The sequence below is a fragment of the Ixodes scapularis genome, unplaced genomic scaffold, assembly GCF_016920785.2.
Source record: "Ixodes scapularis isolate PalLabHiFi unplaced genomic scaffold, ASM1692078v2 ptg001087l_1___fragment_2___debris__unscaffolded, whole genome shotgun sequence".
NCBI lineage: Eukaryota > Metazoa > Arthropoda > Arachnida > Ixodida > Ixodidae > Ixodes > Ixodes scapularis.
Window position 1 is genome coordinate 17169 of NW_024610098.1, and position 15325 is coordinate 32493.

At 45.4% G+C, this 15325-nt stretch overlaps 1 pseudogene; it reads left to right on the plus strand.

Annotated features, from left to right (window-relative positions):
* Positions 1-1452: 1452 nt before the first annotated feature.
* Positions 1453-13974, plus strand: LOC8039992 (annotated as a pseudogene).
* The last annotated feature ends 1351 nt before the right edge of the window (positions 13975-15325 follow it).

Consider the following 15325-nt stretch of genomic DNA (forward strand, 5'->3'; position numbering starts at 1 on the left):
AGTACGCTCGAGCTCCGCTTTGCTAGGGGGAGCTCGTGCCGTCATTTTGAAGCATGGGTTGGGCGGGCACGCTATCTCTGGGCACGCTACCTGAAAGCGTACGGTCTACCAAAACACCCTAAAGGCCGGTTCAGACCCTTGCGTTCGAGTGCGTTTGACTGCGTTGCGTCGAGTACCGAAAGCGAGTCACCGGCACATCTGTGCTTCGTATGAAGCATGGAGTCCAATTCAAGGAATCATTTTGGCACGCGATATAAGCAGCAGGGATGTCCTGGTTTTTCGCTGCCGCAACGCAGTCAAACGCTGTCAAACGCAACTGTCTGAACCGGGCTTAAAGCTTGGTTCAGACAGTTGCGTTTGACTGCGTTTGACTGCGTTGCGGCAGCGAGAAACCAGGACATCCCTGCTGCTTATATCGCGTGCTAAGATGATTCCTTGAATTGTAATCCACGCTTCATACGAAGCACAGATGTGCCGGTGACTCGCTTTCCGTTCTCGACGCAACGCAGTCAAACGCACTCAAAAGCAAGTGTCTGAACCGGCCTTAAGGCCCGCTTCACCGCTCATTCACACTGAGAGCGGATCCGCGTTCGCAAAGCGGTTGCGAACGCGGTTGTATAAAGATGTAATACAATTGCACGCGCACTCAATGACATCAAGTGCGCGTACAATTTCGCCCAGTGCGCGTGCAATTTCGCCCAGCAACCTTACGTCGCAGCACCAGCAGCACGGACCTCCCGCATTCGCACGCAGCAGCCGAATTGCTACGCCTTGCTATCATCATCAGGAATTTTTATTTTCCTTGCACTATTTAGACGCACAGTTACATGCTAAAAACATGTTTTTATATCTTTAAATTGCGTTGAAAATACAAACTCATCTTTCTGAAACAGTTCATTTCCAAAAGCGATCCATTTCAAACCAGAACCAAGTCTTCAGTTATCATTAAAAAAAAGCAAATTGGGTTACGGGGATATTTATTCACCGCATTCGGTGGGAGTTAGTTCCACGAGGGCGCCACAGTATTTGGTGCCCCAGTAGACTTTCGGTAGTGTATTTATTTCTTCAGTAACACACAGCGATCGGAAAATAAGATTTTTCTTCGGAGAGGTACCTGTAATAGGTTTGTAAGAACCTGCGCTTTGTAGAACGTAGTACAAATAACAAAAAGGATGTGTGGCAAGAGGAAAAGAAGAGGAAAACCGGAAGCGCGCAGGGGTCCGCCGATAGTGGGCGGCAGCGAGCTTGTTTGCAAACAAACATTGGTGAATACAGCCTGTAGTTGGTCAGCAATTTAAAGTTGCGGCAAGTCACTTGCTGTAGATGAGCAATTTAGCCAGTGCTGTACACCACTAGCGTGGGGTCTTTAACGTGCACCACGCAGTAGTGATACATGACCGCACGCTGGTACGATGCTCATCCAAATCGAAATGGGCAGGGGTGGGGCTCGAACCCAGGATCCCTGGATTCTGCAGCGCGAGCCTATATTGTTATATTCATTACAGAAAGGAAAACCGCCCTTTTTGTGCGGTTGAGTTTCTCGGCGATGACAGCGTGGCCGCTGTTCCGACGGCCTGGCTCAATGGTGACAAGACGAAGTGTTCCTGGCCAGGAAACGTGCCACCGGCATCAGTCGTAAAACTGGCCCAATCTCAGGCCCCACCTGGGAATGAAGAGGAGTGGCCCCTCCACCCTGTGCGGGTGTTCTCCTATTGCAGTAAGTGGTGTTTGTATGATTTCCTCGAGGCTTCAAGTTGTGAAATCTTTGCACATACCTAGGGGCATTAGTCATTGATATGATCATGTAGTATATCTAAAGGTAAACAATGTTTAGATTGGGACTGAGAGTGTAGTTTGCATATACAGGGATGCCTCGTTAATATGGACACCTCCGTTCCTTCCTAAGATTGTCCATAATGTAAGCTGGCCACATTAATAAGACAAAGGTTTATCTAGTATTTACCCAATTCGATCCCGAAAACTTTGTCTATATATATACACAAATTCAGCTCTGTTATGTCATGGTGCGGTGGTGGTGCGTCAGGCACGCTTCCGGTCTGGGGCTGTGGGTGAAAGTCGCCATGCGGGGCGTGCATGCCTGTGTTGTTTTAGAAGAAACAAGGCAAAAACTTGCCTTCTCGTCAAAATGCAGCAACCGAGGCTGTACCAAAACAGTTTCCAAAGGTTTGAAGATCAGTATTCATGAGTTTTCTGCCCGCTTGGTTCATCCAAAAACATGGACAGGGCTAGTGAAAAGGAAAACCAGATGGCGTTGGACCACGATTGCTTGTACAGAAAGCACTTTGAGTTGAATTCGCGGATACTTATGGCCATCGAATTCATTTGTTTTGTTCCAACATGAATGTGAAAAAACGGCCAAGTTGTTTGGACCACCCGCGGACTATGTTTAGTGTGTCTTCAAGTTCGGACGGCTGCCTGATCGTTCAAACCGTTGTCTGCTCTTCCAAACGTTCCTGCTCGTTCAAACGACAGCGGCCCGTAGCGAAAACATTGACCTGGTAATTGCTATATGGAGTAAGCGCAGGCCTTCAAAAGACCTTTAATTTATAAGGTTGGTCAAGGTAAGCAGGCTCAGTGTAAACAGTAGATACAAGATGTTGATAATTGTTACTAGTTGCCATCACCGACTTGTTATGTCTCATTCACTTGGACTGATTCTGCTTGCAATTTTTCGTATCAATGTCAACCATCTCCGCTACAGTTCATGCTTTTGCAGCTGGAGCGACGTAATGACTGAAAATAGCAAGCAGAATCGCATCCTGCGAATCAGGCTTTAGCGTCCATTCTGCCGCATCTGCGCGGAATGAATCGCCACATGCAGTGAAACAAGCCTAGTTAATTTTGCTTAGGCTGCTAAAGTAGTCTGACTTTGCCAGGAGGACATAGAAGCAAAAATTGCAACATAGAAAAGAGCACGGGGACACACATCGACACCAAAAACGTAGCATTCCAATGGTTTGTTGACGGACGACGGCAAGCTTGTATTGATCATATGACTGCTTTGAGTTAAAGCCAGAAGGGAACACCTACTTGTGCTTATTATTCCCGACGTGGCTGGAAGTGGCCGAATGGCCTGACGTGGCTGGTGTGTGAGCACCAGCCACATCCGGCAGTAGGATCGGCTGACGACGATTCCTGCGGAAGACTACGTCCCTGGTCTTACTGCCGGACGTAGACTGGAATCCTCGTCCAGCACCAGAGCCTTCACAGCCCGACAAACCCGCAGACACGATCAAAGATGACGTCTCAGACAGGTCAGACAACCAGAGAGCCATTCGGGAGTGACCAAGAATCCCCCATTTATTGGTGCAACCATAAATATAGACACATGAAACAAATCATATGACTTGTGATAACAGAAAGGAAAGAGTAGCTCGGAGCATTATCATAATGACATGAAAGATGCAGCACTTGATCTGTTTCAGTGCTCGATCTCACTGTGATGACTTTGAAATGCTAGTGCAGGTGCTTTGATTATTTTAGATGGTGCTGAGCTAGCCCATCGAACCTGACAGCAGCATCAGAAACTTGACTGGTAATGAAATGCGAGCTCTCTGGAAGTATGATTGCAATTGAAATTTCATAGTCAAAAATATGTATCATGTGGCGATAGAGCAGCGCTTTTACGTGCACGTTTTCCCTCACAGTTGCCATAGCACTGTCAGCAGCCAGTGTAGGAAACGAGCGTGGGCCTGAAGTATCTCTGTTCTTCAAAAAGCCGTAGTCTTGCACTGCACACGCACGAAAGGGAGCGTAGCACTTGCTAGGTTGCCATGTCTGTATTGAGTGACACACATTTACATGTTCCCGCTTATAGGTCTTCTGAAAACCCGTTAACGCACAGATGCATTTGACTAGGACCGACTGAGACAAGACTGATTTTTTAAGCTTCTTGCGAAGGCCTATGACCGGCAGTCCAGCAATGGCAGCCGGTCGTAGGCAGTCGCAAGAGGCTAAAAAACTGGTCGTGTCTCAGTCATTCGTAGTCAAATGCAAGTGCGTGAATGGGGCTTTACATACAATGGACAGATTTGAAGCTCGCAAGCAGCAGCTAAAGTTGCTTCGGCTGCTCCTAGTGCATGCCATTTCAAAGTTGCACTCGCCCTACAAATGAAAGTGTCACCTTATGCGGCGAAAACCTGAGTGAGAGGAGAAGACGAGGTTGGATGGGGATGTCAAAATGCTGAACTCTGGTTGGAATGATTGATGCGTAGGTCTAAAGCTAGCTATCTTTGTCTCAACTGCACTCGTCGAACACATCAGAATGGGAATGCCAGCGTCCGGCATTGGGCTTTCAAATTCAAACACGTTTGATGAGTGCAGTGGAGATAAAAACAGCTAGCTTTATTTCTACCACTAATCATTCCAACCAGAGTTCAGTGTTCCGACGTCCCTGTGAGCTCTCGTCTTATTCTCTCAGTCATTTTCTCAACACATAAACCCAAAGACACTACTAAGTGCTTCAGTCATGGGTGTTTATTCTCTCGGCATTGCTGCTTTTTGAGCCATAGTTAATTTTGCTCTGCATAGATGTTTGTGGAATCGCGACAACAGATTGTGCAGCTGCAGGTGTTGTGCATTTCTTCTGACCATGACTGCATATGGGGCCTTTGGATTAAATTTCAGAATGATGCAAGCAACAGTGCGCTTCTCATGCTAGCAGCAGACACCACACTGTGCTGTACATTAAAAAAAAGTATTTGAAGCCTTTACAAATGCTGATCTTGAAAGAGTGCTGCTATCAGGCATTGCCCCCAAATGCCGGTTTCCCGGCAGAACACTACAATAATATATCCTTTTGGTATTGTAAGCTGTGAAAGGAACCATATCTAGAAAATTGTAAATTGGTTTTAGTGATTTTTTGCTCTGTTATGGGTTGGCATTGCAGTATTGTAAACCAGGTTTTGCACGAGCTAAATAATTAGTGGTTCTGTATCAATTTGCTTTCTCTTAAAGAAACATACAAGAAGGCCAAAAGGAAGGCCACCGAGGGGCTCGAGAACTCGTGCTTGGAAAGCACGGATGTCGGGGAGCCCGATGATGGAGGTATGTTGATCATAGCAATTTAACATTTTCAGCAGAAGAAATGGCTCTTTGTTTAACCTAATTTTATTCTGATAATATGTCTGTTCTAGCCACAGGGAAAGACTACACGGCCGACGCTCCTGTGCGTCTCTCAGTGCCCATTCCACGTGAGTTAGCCTACAGTAAAGAAAAATATATTTCATATTTTTTTACCTTGCGAGAGACACTGACAATGTATTTACACTTGACATTGATTTTGCAGCTACTGGCCTGGGAGGTGCCTGTGCAAGGGGTAAGTGTTCTTGCTTTATTTCCACATGTTTTACACGTGAGAATCTACACGTTATTCATGAAGGTTCAAACCTATCTAGAACTGTAAAAAGTGATTCCTCCATTTGACTTTAGAAAACAGCTAATTTGAATTGGGATTTTAAGATTCTGTTATTTGAAAGATGCTCGTGGATACAAAATTCTTCTTTTATGTGAATATAAAGAAACAATAATTTATGAAATTAAAGAGAGTTTGTTTTAAAATCACGCCTAAACCTTTCTGATGTTCCATTTTGGCAGTATGGCAGCAAGAAAAAAAGGGAAGGGGGGTTCATGCCTTTTGCATTGCGTTGCATTCTAAACGAGTAGATAAAAGTTGTCTAAGATTTTAGAAAGAAAAGGGGCACTCTGGCCTAGCCATAATTGCCCATGTGGAAAGTAAATTGTGATACTTTTCTCCAGCCCCTCCCAAGCGCTGGGCCCCAGACCCTCCATCCAGGGCCCCAGACCCTCCATCCAGTAAGGGGTGGTTCAAGGAAAGTCGGGCTCCTACATCTCGTAAGTTTCACAGTCGGCTCTTTCCAATGATTCACAGATAATCTAGACTGACATAGGAAAGTTGTATATTTAACCCGCTTGTTTGTGTTTCTAGAGATATCACATACAAGGTTATCAGCTATTTTTTAAATGTTCAACAAACTGTGGCTAGCATTAATCTGCTTCGCTCACTGATCTCTACGATAATTTCTGGATTGCGCTTCCCCGCTATTCGAATGCGGCCACCGGTTGGCCGTCGTGCCACAGGTAATCAACCTTTTGGAGCGCAGCGAGGCTGGGTGGTAGCGTGCTGAAGATATGTTTCTGCTCGTTCGTTATCATTTGCCGGAGAATTTTTTTTAAAACCTGGTGTAACCGGTGACAATTACCTTTAAGAACGCGTGGAAAGTTTTACGAAAGCACAGCACTGCAGGAAAAAGGCACAACTCGTCAAGTGCAAGTCTTGTCAGTGTCGCAACGTGATCAAAGCTTCATTGGCACGCCGAAGTGCTGCATCTCTGTGCCTTCGCATCCTTGGATACCGGTCAAGCTAAAAAGATCAGACTTCACCGCCAGGCAAGGCGGTTTATAGAGCACAGCGCAGGCCTAATCATAAGATCCAGTAACATTCATACTGTAATTTTCTTGGGTCAGTAAAGAGTCTCACCCGGAAAATTTTTTTTATGTGCTTCATTATATAACAAGCATGAAGTGTTGCGTTCAATGGAACTGCTGAATGCCTCAAATAGCACACTTTATTTTGTTTAATAAAATAATTGCATATATACTTACTGCAAACTGCTCTATCGTAACCTAATGCGATTATTCATGAATTCCACCACCTCGGTAAGTGCCCACAAGAAAGCCTCCCTTCAACCACCGCCGGCGCCCCCCCTCGTCCGTCGCCACTTCATCAGACTTATCTGGACCACGAACGCCGCAATTTACAAATGCCGTCGAGACCGGTTATAACGAAGTCAACGGGAATCGAAAATCACTTCGCTATATCCGCTATTTCGTTATAACTGACTTTGGTCAACGAAGTGTGAAAGGGAATGGGAAATTGAGATCGCTTTGATGTAGCCGCTATTTTGTTATAACCGGTCTCGACACTACAGTCACCACAGTAAAGTAATATGCTGCTCCAGAGGCACGTAGATTTTCACGGATGTTGCACATGCAAAACACATCAACACGGCGTCGATTCTTGATCGCTATCCACGTGTGTGAAGGCACAGAGATGCAGCAGTTTGGCATACCAAGGAAATTTCGATCATGCCGCTAGACCGGCTAGACTTGCTTTCAAGGAGTTGTGCTTTTCTCCTGTGGTGCTGGGCTTTTGTACAAATTTGCTCATGTTCTCGAAGGCCAACGAAGGTCACCATTTACGCCAGGTTTTAAACAACTTCTACGACGAATGACAATAAGTAAGCAGAAAACGTGTCTTCAGCACGCTGCCGCCCACCCTAGCTGCGCTCTAAAAGGTAGATTTTTTGTGGCAAGGTGACTGTGCGGTGGCCGCATTTGTGCTACAGCAACCAAGCGGGGATGCGCGATCCAGCAAATTGTCAGAGATCAGTGGCTTCACTCTTGAGCTGCTATACCTTTTTCATTTTGCATGTAAGGTTCTTGTAACAATTGTACTTGTTGGAATTAATGATTTGATGAGCATAAATGAGACAGCTGAGATGTTTCTCCTTGTCCACCGTCTGATACAGCCAGTGTTATTAGTACTGCAGCAAAATGCCTAGAGTCTATTTTATGGTTTAAATACCAAGCACATTTTGGCCACACCACAAAGATGCCAATTTTTGGTTTCAATTGGCACCAAAACCCTTTTTAAAACGAAAAAAAAATTATTACCAGATTACACCTGGTGTATGCTTCCGAATGTTAAGTAAAATTTCACATAAAAGCAATGCCACTCCCTAGAGGTATTGTGCTAAGCTCTGAGCGTGCATAGACTGTTAAACTTGGCGGAACTGAACTTCCCTTCTCTCCCTTGGCGGAACCGAACTTCCCTTCTCTCCTGTGCCTATTCAACTTCTGCGGGAAGCGGGCCTCTTGAACCGCCAGATTGTAACATGTTGACACTACCAAGTGGCACAGTTCACAACCACACCAGCCTCCTTGTAGCCTTGCCCGCGAAGTTAAACTTTACATCACGAGCGCGCGGTAGGTGCTGGATTTCTCAAGAAGCATAGTGCTCTCCGACGGCTGCTCTCGATGGAATTGGCTGTTTGGAGTGCTTGCTGGAATTGGCTGTTTGGAACGAAAAATATAACCATCTGCTAAAAATACTAATGTGTGATTGTCATTAGCTGACTTCAGTGATTACATTTAACTTCTTTCTTAACGTGAGAAGTATATTTTCATTTTCATTTCAGCATCCCTTTAAAAAAGGCTGTCGATACCGGCATTTGTGATTACACGTTTCACATGCACATTTTTTGGCAGACTGCAGAAAATTTGCTGTCGCCTCCAATCTGCTGCCTCTGGTCATTCATAAATTTTTTTGCTTGCCTCGAAAACCGTTTATAAAAGAAGTCACCAAGCTTAAGCTTTGGACACCTTATGCTCATTTTGGAAGTGGAGCTGACAAACATACTTTGCCTCCCAAAAAGATGTGCATTTGAAGCGTATCTGTCAGATTTCTTGACATTGACTGCCCTTGAGATGTTGGGCAGAGAGGGACACTGGCTGTGCCAAAATGGCTGATATGTAGTTGCTGAAAAGTGTGAATGACTTGTGTGACGAGTTGACAGACCTTAATCTGAGACTAAAACATACTTTACCACAGCCCTGGCACTGCGGCAAGCCCCCAGAAGGCGGAATTTGGAGGCAGCTGAGGTGGTTGAGGCTACCATGTCCCGTAAGCATACCAGATGTTTCATTACGATCACTGCTTAATATTGACCTGACCAAGTTTAGAAGACTGGCACAATCACATCTGTACATTTCATTTTTCCAATGCCCCTAGTATGGCATTAAATGCCCATACTCTCGATATAGTTCGACCACCAAAACAAAACCTGCCTATCACTCGTAATGCTCTGTATTACAATTCAAGAATGAGATGTTTAATTACCTGTTAAGAACAACATGTTTGACATCTTTACATGAACCGGTCATTGCTGATATCTACATAATCTCACTTTAACATGAATTGCAAGTCCCCTTGCTTTAGAAATAGGCCTTGGCTGCATGAATCCTTGTGCAGCAGAAGCACCTTTGAAACCTTAACGTGAATGGCAAGCCTTCTTGCTTTAGAAAATGTGCCTTGGCTGTATGAATCCTCGTGCAGCAGGGGCACCTTTGAAACCTATCTGTTCATACTTCTAGCTTTGCATGAGACCAGTTCTGCTTTTTGAACATTGATGCTTGTCATGATGGCAGTTGCACTGTGGCACCGACAGGTGGCAGCGGCGGGGGTCTTGTTAAATAAACGTTTTTAGGCCCAAGTCAGGCACTCGGTGCTTACACCAAAACAGGAGTGTTGGACATGCCTCGACGTGGCCTTGCCATAAGCCTGCAGTTATGGCAATACTCTGCATACAAATGATCATACTCCAGAATCACAAATTGAAGACCTCTCATGCTCCTAAGCAAAAAATAAACAAAATCGTTATGAAAGTGTAAGTATTGCCAACCTGAGCAAAGTGTACATGAAAGCATCCTAGTTGCGACATGTCATTTCATCAACTCTGAGATAAAATAGTTTTCCATATGTCCGACGGTTGCGACCTCTTTATCAGTGGCATTGATATCAGTATCTTAAGGAACCCCAACGTCTGTCGGTATCAGTGCCTTGAGGGACCCCAAAGCAGACTTTGTACAGATGATGCCAGCAATCGCTTACATCAGTAAAAAATGTCGGTGACTGTGCAAGTAAGCACACACATTGGGCAGCAGGTGGCACCATTTAGTCGGCAGTAGTGGCGGCGGAGAAAGACGTGCGACCTTAACCCCTCCGCCACTCTGGGCTAGGTGGGGCAAACTGGTGCCCATAGCTTGGGTTGGTTTGCATGTTCAAGCTAGCTGTTTTATTTTTATTATCAGTGACAGCTGTTTTATTTTTATTATTCAAATATCTAAAAAAACTAGTGCCTGATTAAGAAAAGTGACTAATGTTTAGCTTGTTTTAAGAAGCTTAGCTACTGTGTTGAAATCTTGTGCAGTGATGAGGCTGTTTCCTATGCTCTATTTCACCTTACACAATACAGTAATAGATGCTATAAACCATAATCACCAGTCCAGTGCCACAACGTATCACGAGGCTGCGCACCTTCAGTCACGCTGTGCCCCTTCCGAAGGTCTTGTGACGAGAGGTGAACTTAGCATTTTGGCACCCTAGGCCTTCAACAGTGCTGCCCTCAAACCTCACCTCCCCCCAAACCCTGCTTTCCATGGTCACTGGCCAAGGGGAGTGGTTGGGAGGTGGGGGGGGGAGTAGCTAAATTTGGGGATATCATTTTCAAATATAGCTATACTCATTTTCACCTCAGAAAAAAATGAACTTTTGCACATTACTCATACGCTGCAAGTAGTAGTTCTCAAACGATTTCGTTGTCAGAGGAGGCAGCAATGCTTTTGGCATTTGAAATGTGTACGGCTCCATAAGATAATATATATTTGATGTAAAATGTGTTTGCATGTATCTTAATTCTCTACATAAAGGGGGAACTTAGTAATGATCTGCTAGGAGCCGGACTTTTTTTACTGTGGACCTTGAAGTGATAACGGGCACATATTTGGAGCTGGAATTTCTAAAGTAGCTAAATTTGAAGCTACGATCACGTCTATGATTTGTAGGTTTCTGGTCTCTCGAAACGTGGAACAAAGTATAATTTATTGCTTGGACGTAAACAATATGTGCGACGGAAGGTCCACTGGCAGGACGGCCTACATTTGCTGCCATCAATTGCATAAGGCTTGGAAATATTTTTTTGAGCTATAATTTTTTTTATCATTGTTTTTTCTTTTTAGTCTTAGGTGAAGTGTTGTTTTCAGCACGTTTCCCTCGTAGATCTCTGACCACAAGAATTTTCTTTGCCTCTATTTTAGCCTTGCAGTCGGAGCTTCTGAAGGTCCTCTTGGATGCGCGGCACGAGGTGCACCTTCTCCGCCAGGACACGGCGCAGGTCCTGGCAAACCAGGCAAACAGCTGGCAGTGCGCATCGCTCAACTTGAGCGTGCGAACTGCCCGCCTGATGCCCCAGTGCCGCCAGCGGTTTTTATTTTACCGCTGGCGACAATGGAAGATTTTGAGGCGGCAGAGAGGCGCCTCATCAACCCTGCTGATCAGGCTCTCCTGGTGAATATCAAACTTTTTTTCACTATATGTTAGCGCCTTGTGACTCAACCGGTTTGAGAAATGGAGCGACGGCATATGTTCAACTGCTTCGTATCTAAATTTTACCAAAATGTTAGCTTAACCATTATCTCTATTTAGTCACAGACAGCCACTTATCAAGGCAGCTTTACGATTGAAGATATGGCCTTATTGTTTTCACACCTCTACATACTTTTGAGTTAAGAACAGGGGCATATAGAATGATTAAGGGCAATCAGTGCTCGCTGGAAAGTATAAAATGAAGGGAAGAAGGCAACAAGGACATCAAGAACAGCAGGGGCCAATTACCTGATCTATTAATTACTTTCAGTAAAAGTCTGGATCGATCTTCAGTATGATGATAATGCAATAATTGCAGAGGTGGAAGCTAGCAGGACAATAACAGTAGTAACTCTGGAGAAAAGGTATGGCGACAAAAGACAAACACAAATCTCCAAATGCAGCTAGGTGTGTTTCGAGATATGTGTTTGTCCTTTTTTCCCTTGCTCCCCTTCTTCAGGGTTTGTTTTCATTAGATCTTCCGTACTCTCTTTTATATAATAGTGTAGTAAATACTGTCAACAGAGTTAATGCAATTTCACATTACCTTTTCACTTAGGTGAGATGGATGCCATGCCATAGTCAGTTTTCATCTTACTCATATTAAATAAACTGTGATTCTTAAAGTGCAATATTTTTTTCTTTTATTCGTGTAGAAAGAGCAGCTCCCCGGCCTGGGTGGCACTACAATCGCGGAGGCTGTGCGGCGCACCCTGGAGCGGCTCCCGCGGAAGCAGGTGCAGATGCACTTCAGCATCTGCGGCCGCAGGGGCAACAAGCGGCCGTTCAGGGGCACGCAGCTCTGTGCCGTGGCCGTTCGTAAGGTGTTTTCATTCCACACCTTCATTGCTAATTAAAAATGATGGGAACTTTTTTCTTTTAATTCGTCAGCTGCCAAGAATCTGAAGAATTACTGGATCAGTTTTAAGCAAAATTTGTGGTTTGTAAACGTGCGCGTAAAGTGGCAAGAGTATTTTCATATAATTCCTGAATAAGTGTTTATAAAGCAAGCACTTTCTTCATCATCATGGTTAGTCATTTCCCCTGATTTTCTAATCAAGTCGAGGCTTTTCCCTTCTTGCTTCTTAGTCGAGGTTTCTTAGGTGGTGAGCTGATGTTTCAAGTAATGCACCATATTAGTGGTATTGCTATGGAATCTGGATTATGAAAAACTTAATCTTTCAGGGACTCTAAACGAATTGCACTGAGTTGAAAATTAATACTTAAGATTGAAAGAATAAAATGCAAAGGACAAACACAGGACAATTACGAAAGAATGTGGTTGTCCTGTGCTTGTCCTTCACATTTTATTCTTTCAATTTTAAGTATTGTTTGTATATACGGTAGAGCCTCATTCATACATTCCCAGTTAAAAATTATTTCGGCTGTTACAGTCGGGAACTGCAGTCCTGTCGAACTCTCATGGGGTTACCTGTTTTAATTCTGTTTCTTATGTTTGCCTTTTCAACTGTTACAACTCTTTTTCATTTTGCCTCTTCATCTCTTTGTCGAGCACGCATGCTCTCTTCTGTCGTTCACAGCGGCTTAGGTCCCCTGGTCGCACAAATTTAATTTCACATGGAGCTCAGAGTTCATAATCATGCACTGCCCATGGTGCGCGTGCATGAAACTTCATTGCTTTGCAGTGGCTGGTGAGAGCAGCGTCTGGGTTCTCTCAAACGGGGCATACATTAGCTTATTCTTAGGTTAGTTAGCAGATTAATATTGGTGTTTAAATAACATTCAGCACTGCTGTCAATGCCTAAAGCTGGCTCTGAATTGTGTGTGTGAGCAGGAAAATGTGGGGTCATATGCAGTGATGTCACTATAGGGTTGCGTGGCCCGCCATGACACCCCCCCCCCCCCCCCCCCCCGAGCGCTGCACCTAAGGTGGTGCCCCCCCCCCACCTTTCCCACTTGCGAGTTGTGAATGCAAAAGCCTGCAAGCCACTAGTCTCGTGCACTCCCCCCCCCTCCCCCACCCTTCCCTCTTGTGAAACCACTGGTCATGTGCAAAGTCGGTGCTTTTCACTGAGTTGGCGCTGTGATGTATGTGTGAACAGGCCTTTGTAGACGAACACATGGCTTTGATGCCACGCCACCGCAGTGACGCTGTTGTCAAAATGGTGCGTGCACAAACGCCTCACCTCACAGGAAGCTCATTTCCGTGCATGCACAGTGCCTACATTTAATGTGGCCAAATGCAGGCTTGTTTGAAACAGCGGATTGGTCTATAGGTCGATCTTGTTTGGTTATGATCACAGATCAACTCCTACTGGTAAAGAACAGTTTCCAGCAAATGGTTAACCTGTTTAGAATAAATATGGTAATTCTTTCTTCGGCAGCCCTAAACTCGACTTGGAATAAATTACTGCACGAGAGTTTCCCCCTGTTTCTATAGGCCCCTAATGCATTTTGTGACTTGCTTTGTGGCGTGCATAACATTCGCTTCTGCTGTTTTTTTGTTTTCTTTTTCTCCAGCTATAATCCGGAGCCGAGTGGGAGGCAACGTGACCGACGTGGAGCGTGCCATTGGGGACTACTTGTCTGGGGCCCCGGATCGCGAGGGAGGCAGGGCTGAGAGGATGGCCAAGAAGATTCAAGACGCGGCCATCCTCTCAGCCCAATTCGTCACTGTCCTGCCCAGCAGCCTGCCAGAGGGCGACTTTGACGTCCACGCTGACATCCTGAACAGCTCGCAGACGTGATGTCAAGCATGACAAAAACGAAAATTGAAAATAAAGAAATAAAAGAAGAAACATTGTTCTGAGTCTTCTTTCTCGTGCATTCCATCCATAAATTTGTAGCAAAATTGAAATGGCAGACTTTAAATTGTTTTGTTCTGTTGCTACTTAGCAACTCATGAGGACATTGCGAAAAATCGAATTGTACTAGGTAATTGCAAATGGGTTTTGTCCACTATCATATTTCTTGATGCAAAGACTCGTAATATAAGCTTATCAAAGGGTACAAATCGGGCCTCCCAGGATGCTTGCAAGGTTTGCTCACAGCTAACTGAAATGGGTCCTTGGCAATGGACCGTGTTTATACTAAGCTCTTTCAATTTACCTGCACCTTTTGCACTGGTGCAGAAAAGTGTAGGGCAGTGCTTCTGATGTATGTATTGAGATACCACTGAAAGCACCACCCTGCACTTTTATGCACCGGTGCAGATAAATCGACCGAGCTTTACTGTACAGCTGAGATTGGCTGACGATTGAACTGCCACCCTGGCCCGAGCTACATCTTCACCGTATTGCCAAGCTTGGCTGACTGCTGAAATGCCATCGTGGCCCAGGTTGTATTTACTCCGTTTGGCTAAGCTTGGCCGACCGCTGAACTGCCACTCTGGCCCAGTCCGTATTTACACAGTTTTGCCAAGCTTGACTGACCACTGAACTGCCAGCATGAGCCTGGCTGTAGAGACGCCATAGAGCCAAGCTTGGCTAGACAAGGAACCCCCACTGAACTGCCAGGGTGGCTAGCCAGGCTATGGATAGCTTGCCCCTTGGAGCAAAATGGTGCTTGGGCCGGGGAAACTTTCCCCGGCTGCCCAAGCAGGCTCAAGCTTGAACCAGGGAATTGTGCTGCTTGGGTCGATGGCTCCGAGGCGAGAGCGCCGGCCTACGGATCCCCATGCGGCGGGTTAGAATTCCGGCCGAGGTGCCCACTATCTGCCGGAGGCTTATTGCGGAGAAGGCGCCGTGTAACCGAGCTTTCGGTTGCATGTCAAAGGATCCCCAGATGGTTGAAATTAATCCTGAGTCCTCCGCTGGGGCTTGCCAGATGCCCGCCCGCCGTTGGTTTGGCACGTAAAACCCCCAAATTTGACTTATTCACTGCCCCTCAAACTTAACGCTGAAGGTACCGTTTCAACTGCTCTGTCACAGGATGTAACATGCCCAATCCTTAATTTGCCGAAGATATACTCCGTTCAATCGTCCCTCTGACTAAAAGCCAAAGTGGCCAGCTTTCAGAAACAACCGCAAGCCTCTTTGCAGACATCCGACTCACTCCCTCGCACTATAACACCGCTGGTTGAATCGTCTCTTCTGGCGTGGAGTTGCCACCTGCTTGAAC